Source organism: Styela clava, unplaced genomic scaffold (assembly GCF_964204865.1).
Source record: "Styela clava unplaced genomic scaffold, kaStyClav1.hap1.2 HAP1_SCAFFOLD_41, whole genome shotgun sequence".
Taxonomy (NCBI): Eukaryota; Metazoa; Chordata; class Ascidiacea; order Stolidobranchia; family Styelidae; genus Styela; species Styela clava.
In genome coordinates, this window is record NW_027556717.1 from 57,501 (window position 1) to 65,000 (window position 7,500).

At 55.3% G+C, this 7,500-nt stretch overlaps 1 non-coding gene across 1 annotated transcript in view; it reads right to left on the reverse strand.

Annotated features, from left to right (window-relative positions):
- Positions 1-944, reverse strand: part of LOC144419620 (small subunit ribosomal RNA) — a 1,810-nt gene extending 866 nt beyond the window's left edge. Inside the window, exon 1 of the ribosomal RNA XR_013474177.1 lies at positions 1-944. This exon is cut by the window's left edge and continues 866 nt beyond it. This is a non-coding gene — a ribosomal RNA (small subunit ribosomal RNA).
- Between the last annotated feature and the right edge of the window lie 6,556 nt (positions 945-7,500).

Below are 7,500 nucleotides of genomic sequence, written 5' to 3' on the forward strand. Positions count from 1 at the left end.
TTCGCAGTAGTTCGTCTTCCGCCGATCCAAGAATTTCACCTCTAACGGCAGAGTACGGACGCCCCCGTCTGTCCCTCTTAATCATTACCTCGTGCTCCGAAAACCAACAAAATAGAACCGAGGTCCTATTCCATTATTCCATACAACACTATGCAGGCGAACAGCCTGCTTTGAACACTCTAATTTTTTCAAAGTAAACTTATCGGCCACCGCCGACACTCAGTCAAGAGCACCGACGGAGAACCGAAGGTGAGGCGAACGCAACCAGTGACACGCCTTGCGACGGACCGGCGGCGCTCGCCCAAAATCCAACTACGAGCTTTTCAACCGCAACAACTTTAGCATACACTGTTGGAGCTGGAATTACCGCGGCTGCTGGCACCAGACTTGCCCTCCAATGGATACTCGTTAAGAGTTTTAGGATGTACTCATTCCAATTACAGGGCCTCGTTAGAGTCCTGTATTGTTATTTTTCGTCACTACCTCCCCGTGTCGGGAATGGGTAATTTGCGCGCCTGCTGCCTTCCTTGGATGTGGTAGCCGTTTCTCAGGCTCCCTCTCCGGAATCGAACCCTGATTCCCCGTTACCCGTTATCACAAAGGTAGGCACGTAGCGTACCTTCGACAGTTGATAGGGCAGACACTTGAATGATACGTCGTCGGTGCAGAGACCGTACGATCCGCGTGGTTATCCAGAGTCATCAAACGTCACAGGACGAACCCGGTCGGTTTTGATCTGATAAAAGCGCGCCTCCCGAAGTCGGCGCTTAATGCATGTATTAGCTCTAGAATTACCACAGTTATCCACTTCGCTTACGAGACCAAATAAACCAAGACTGATTTAATGAGCCATTCGCAGTTTCGCTTTACGAGAACTCGTACTTGCACCTGCATGGCTTAATCTTTGAGACAAGCATATCACTACTGGCAGGATCAACCAGATAGCTGCGACAGCTGCGCTCGGCCCTTGCTGGGCCGCCCGGCGCGTGCTCGTCGCATTCGTTTAAGACCGAGGCGATCGCCTGCGGCCGTACTCGGCTTCGACAGTCGCTGGCCGCGACGTCCACGCTCTCGCCGGCAGTGCCAGGCGGAGCGATTTGCGTTTTTTCTTTGCTCGCCCTCTCTCGGGCTCGATCCATTCAGTTTCGCACAAACAAGAGCTCTGCCGGCCGCCTGCAGCGGTGCCTAAAACCCGGGCATAACAATGCGACCGTTCTGCTAGGCCGACAAGCGCTCAAGCCAGACGCTCGATCGAACGCCCCCTACATATTAGTCGAGACAACGGCTCGCTCATTAGCATCGCGTTTGTACTTTAACTTTTTTCGGCTCGGCTTCTTTCGACGCCGATGCCGGCGACGCAGCACTCTCTCGCCCGCCAGCCACCGAGAAAAGGGTGCGCTCCGACCGGCCCCGCACCGCTCTTTCATGGCTCATTCGAAATTACTGTCTTTCGCTCTGACATGCCTTACCTAGGGTTAGGTTAGTATGCTTGCACGTTTGTACTTTAACTTTTTTCGGCTCGGCTTCTTTCGACGCCGATGCCGGCGACGCAGCACTCTCTCGCCCGCCAGCCACCGAGAAAAGGGTGCGCTCCGACCGGCCCCGCACCGCTCTTTCATGGCTCATTCGAGTTTACTGTCTTTCGCTCTGACATGCCTTACCTAGGGTTAGGTTAGTATGCTTGCACGTTTGTACTTTAACTTTTTTCGGCTCGGCTTCTTTCGACGCCGATGCCGGCGACGCAGCACTCTCTCGCCCGCCAGCCACCGAGAAAAGGGTGCGCTCCGACCGGCCCCGCACCGCTCTTTCTTGGCTCATTCGAAATTACTGTCTTTCGCTCTGACATGCCTTACCTAGGGTTAGGTTAGTATGCTTGCACGTTTGTACTTTAACTTTTTTCGGCTCGGCTTCTTTCGACGCCGATGCCGGCGACGCAGCACTCTCTCGCCCGCCAGCCACCGAGAAAAGGGTGCGCTCCGACCGGCCCCGCACCGCTCTTTCATGGCTCATTCGAAATTACTGTCTTTCGCTCTGACATGCCTTACCTAGGGTTAGGTTAGTATGCTTGCACGTTTGTACTTTAACTTTTTTTGGCTCGGCTTCTTTCGACGCCGATGCCGGCGACGCAGCACTCTCTCGCCCGCCAGCCACCTAGAAAAGGGTGCGCTCCGACCGGCCCCGCACCGCTCTTTCTTGGCTCATTCGAAATTACTGTCTTTCGCTCTGACATGCCTTACCTAGGGTTAGGTTAGTATGCTTGCACGTTTGTACTTTAACTTTTTTTGGCTCGGCTTCTTTCGACGCCGATGCCGGCGACGCAGCACTCTCTCGCCCGCCAGCCACCGAGAAAAGGGTGCGCTCCGACCGGCCCCGCACCGCTCTTTCATGGCTCATTCGAGTTTACTGTCTTTCGCTCTGACATGCCTTACCTAGGGTTAGGTTAGTATGCTTGCACGTTTGTACTTTAACTTTTTTTGGCTCGGCTTCTTTCGACGCCGATGCCGGCGACGCAGCACTCTCTCGCCCGCCAGCCACCGAGAAAAGGGTGCGCTCCGACCGGCCCCGCACCGCTCTTTCATGGCTCATTCGAAATTACTGTCTTTCGCTCTGACATGCCTTACCTAGGGTTAGGTTAGTATGCTTGCACGTTTGTACTTTAACTTTTTTCGGCTCGGCTTCTTTCGACGCCGATGCCGGCGACGCAGCACTCTCTCGCCCGCCAGCCACCGAGAAAAGGGTGCGCTCCGACCGGCCCCGCACCGCTCTTTCATGGCTCATTCGAGTTTACTGTCTTTCGCTCTGACATGCCTTACCTAGGGTTAGGTTAGTATGCTTGCACGTTTGTACTTTAACTTTTTTCGGCTCGGCTTCTTTCGACGCCGATGCCGGCGACGCAGCACTCTCTCGCCCGCCAGCCACCGAGAAAAGGGTGCGCTCCGACCGGCCCCGCACCGCTCTTTCTTGGCTCATTCGAAATTACTGTCTTTCGCTCTGACATGCCTTACCTAGGGTTAGGTTAGTATGCTTGCACGTTTGTACTTTAACTTTTTTCGGCTCGGCTTCTTTCGACGCCGATGCCGGCGACGCAGCACTCTCTCGCCCGCCAGCCACCGAGAAAAGGGTGCGCTCCGACCGGCCCCGCACCGCTCTTTCTTGGCTCATTCGAAATTACTGTCTTTCGCTCTGACATGCCTTACCTAGGGTTAGGTTAGTATGCTTGCACGTTTGTACTTTAACTTTTTTCGGCTCGGCTTCTTTCGACGCCGATGCCGGCGACGCAGCACTCTCTCGCCCGCCAGCCACCGAGAAAAGGGTGCGCTCCGACCGGCCCCGCACCGCTCTTTCATGGCTCATTCGAAATTACTGTCTTTCGCTCTGACATGCCTTACCTAGGGTTAGGTTAGTATGCTTGCACGTTTGTACTTTAACTTTTTTCGGCTCGGCTTCTTTCGACGCCGATGCCGGCGACGCAGCACTCTCTCGCCCGCCAGCCACCGAGAAAAGGGTGCGCTCCGACCGGCCCCGCACCGCTCTTTCATGGCTCATTCGAAATTACTGTCTTTCGCTCTGACATGCCTTACCTAGGGTTAGGTTAGTATGCTTGCACGTTTGTACTTTAACTTTTTTCGGCTCGGCTTCTTTCGACGCCGATGCCGGCGACGCAGCACTCTCTCGCCCGCCAGCCACCGAGAAAAGGGTGCGCTCCGACCGGCCCCGCACCGCTCTTTCATGGCTCATTCGAGTTTACTGTCTTTCGCTCTGACATGCCTTACCTAGGGTTAGGTTAGTATGCTTGCACGTTTGTACTTTAACTTTTTTCGGCTCGGCTTCTTTCGACGCCGATGCCGGCGACGCAGCACTCTCTCGCCCGCCAGCCACCGAGAAAAGGGTGCGCTCCGACCGGCCCCGCACCGCTCTTTCTTGGCTCATTCGAAATTACTGTCTTTCGCTCTGACATGCCTTACCTAGGGTTAGGTTAGTATGCTTGCACGTTTGTACTTTAACTTTTTTCGGCTCGGCTTCTTTCGACGCCGATGCCGGCGACGCAGCACTCTCTCGCCCGCCAGCCACCGAGAAAAGGGTGCGCTCCGACCGGCCCCGCACCGCTCTTTCATGGCTCATTCGAAATTACTGTCTTTCGCTCTGACATGCCTTACCTAGGGTTAGGTTAGTATGCTTGCACGTTTGTACTTTAACTTTTTTTGGCTCGGCTTCTTTCGACGCCGATGCCGGCGACGCAGCACTCTCTCGCCCGCCAGCCACCTAGAAAAGGGTGCGCTCCGACCGGCCCCGCACCGCTCTTTCTTGGCTCATTCGAAATTACTGTCTTTCGCTCTGACATGCCTTACCTAGGGTTAGGTTAGTATGCTTGCACGTTTGTACTTTAACTTTTTTTGGCTCGGCTTCTTTCGACGCCGATGCCGGCGACGCAGCACTCTCTCGCCCGCCAGCCACCGAGAAAAGGGTGCGCTCCGACCGGCCCCGCACCGCTCTTTCATGGCTCATTCGAGTTTACTGTCTTTCGCTCTGACATGCCTTACCTAGGGTTAGGTTAGTATGCTTGCACGTTTGTACTTTAACTTTTTTTGGCTCGGCTTCTTTCGACGCCGATGCCGGCGACGCAGCACTCTCTCGCCCGCCAGCCACCGAGAAAAGGGTGCGCTCCGACCGGCCCCGCACCGCTCTTTCATGGCTCATTCGAAATTACTGTCTTTCGCTCTGACATGCCTTACCTAGGGTTAGGTTAGTATGCTTGCACGTTTGTACTTTAACTTTTTTCGGCTCGGCTTCTTTCGACGCCGATGCCGGCGACGCAGCACTCTCTCGCCCGCCAGCCACCGAGAAAAGGGTGCGCTCCGACCGGCCCCGCACCGCTCTTTCATGGCTCATTCGAGTTTACTGTCTTTCGCTCTGACATGCCTTACCTAGGGTTAGGTTAGTATGCTTGCACGTTTGTACTTTAACTTTTTTCGGCTCGGCTTCTTTCGACGCCGATGCCGGCGACGCAGCACTCTCTCGCCCGCCAGCCACCGAGAAAAGGGTGCGCTCCGACCGGCCCCGCACCGCTCTTTCTTGGCTCATTCGAAATTACTGTCTTTCGCTCTGACATGCCTTACCTAGGGTTAGGTTAGTATGCTTGCACGTTTGTACTTTAACTTTTTTCGGCTCGGCTTCTTTCGACGCCGATGCCGGCGACGCAGCACTCTCTCGCCCGCCAGCCACCGAGAAAAGGGTGCGCTCCGACCGGCCCCGCACCGCTCTTTCATGGCTCATTCGAGTTTACTGTCTTTCGCTCTGACATGCCTTACCTAGGGTTAGGTTAGTATGCTTGCACGTTTGTACTTTAACTTTTTTCGGCTCGGCTTCTTTCGACGCCGATGCCGGCGACGCAGCACTCTCTCGCCCGCCAGCCACCGAGAAAAGGGTGCGCTCCGACCGGCCCCGCACCGCTCTTTCATGGCTCATTCGAAATTACTGTCTTTCGCTCTGACATGCCTTACCTAGGGTTAGGTTAGTATGCTTGCACGTTTGTACTTTAACTTTTTTCGGCTCGGCTTCTTTCGACGCCGATGCCGGCGACGCAGCACTCTCTCGCCCGCCAGCCACCGAGAAAAGGGTGCGCTCCGACCGGCCCCGCACCGCTCTTTCATGGCTCATTCGAGTTTACTGTCTTTCGCTCTGACATGCCTTACCTAGGGTTAGGTTAGTATGCTTGCACGTTTGTACATTAACTTTTTTCGGCTCGGCTTCTTTCGACGCCGATGCCGGCGACGCAGCACTCTCTCGCCCGCCAGCCACCGAGAAAAGGGTGCGCTCCGACCGGCCCCGCACCGCTCTTTCTTGGCTCATTCGAAATTACTGTCTTTCGCTCTGACATGCCTTACCTAGGGTTAGGTTAGTATGCTTGCACGTTTGTACTTTAACTTTTTTTGGCTCGGCTTCTTTCGACGCCGATGCCGGCGACGCAGCACTCTCTCGCCCGCCAGCCACCTAGAAAAGGGTGCGCTCCGACCGGCCCCGCACCGCTCTTTCTTGGCTCATTCGAAATTACTGTCTTTCGCTCTGACATGCCTTACCTAGGGTTAGGTTAGTATGCTTGCACGTTTGTACTTTAACTTTTTTCGGCTCGGCTTCTTTCGACGCCGATGCCGGCGACGCAGCACTCTCTCGCCCGCCAGCCACCGAGAAAAGGGTGCGCTCCGACCGGCCCCGCACCGCTCTTTCATGGCTCATTCGAGTTTACTGTCTTTCGCTCTGACATGCCTTACCTAGGGTTAGGTTAGTATGCTTGCACGTTTGTACATTAACTTTTTTCGGCTCGGCTTCTTTCGACGCCGATGCCGGCGACGCAGCACTCTCTCGCCCGCCAGCCACCGAGAAAAGGGTGCGCTCCGACCGGCCCCGCACCGCTCTTTCTTGGCTCATTCGAAATTACTGTCTTTCGCTCTGACATGCCTTACCTAGGGTTAGGTTAGTATGCTTGCACGTTTGTACTTTAACTTTTTTCGGCTCGGCTTCTTTCGACGCCGATGCCGGCGACGCAGCACTCTCTCGCCCGCCAGCCACCGAGAAAAGGGTGCGCTCCGACCGGCCCCGCACCGCTCTTTCTTGGCTCATTCGAAATTACTGTCTTTCGCTCTGACATGCCTTACCTAGGGTTAGGTTAGTATGCTTGCACGTTTGTACTTTAACTTTTTTCGGCTCGGCTTCTTTCGACGCCGATGCCGGCGACGCAGCACTCTCTCGCCCGCCAGCCACCGAGAAAAGGGTGCGCTCCGACCGGCCCCGCACCGCTCTTTCATGGCTCATTCGAAATTACTGTCTTTCGCTCTGACATGCCTTACCTAGGGTTAGGTTAGTATGCTTGCACGTTTGTACTTTAACTTTTTTCGGCTCGGCTTCTTTCGACGCCGATGCCGGCGACGCAGCACTCTCTCGCCCGCCAGCCACCGAGAAAAGGGTGCGCTCCGACCGGCCCCGCACCGCTCTTTCATGGCTCATTCGAGTTTACTGTCTTTCGCTCTGACATGCCTTACCTAGGGTTAGGTTAGTATGCTTGCACGTTTGTACTTTAACTTTTTTCGGCTCGGCTTCTTTCGACGCCGATGCCGGCGACGCAGCACTCTCTCGCCCGCCAGCCACCGAGAAAAGGGTGCGCTCCGACCGGCCCCGCACCGCTCTTTCTTGGCTCATTCGAAATTACTGTCTTTCGCTCTGACATGCCTTACCTAGGGTTAGGTTAGTATGCTTGCACTTTGTACTTTAACTTTTTTCGGCTCGGCTTCTTTCGACGCCGATGCCGGCGACGCAGCACTCTCTCGCCCGCCAGCCACCGAGAAAAGGGTGCGCTCCGACCGGCCCCGCACCGCTCTTTCATGGCTCATTCGAAATTACTGTCTTTCGCTCTGACATGCCTTACCTAGGGTTAGGTTAGTATGCTTGCACGTTTGTACTTTAACTTTTTTTGGCTCGGCTTCTTTCGACGCCGATGCCGGCGAC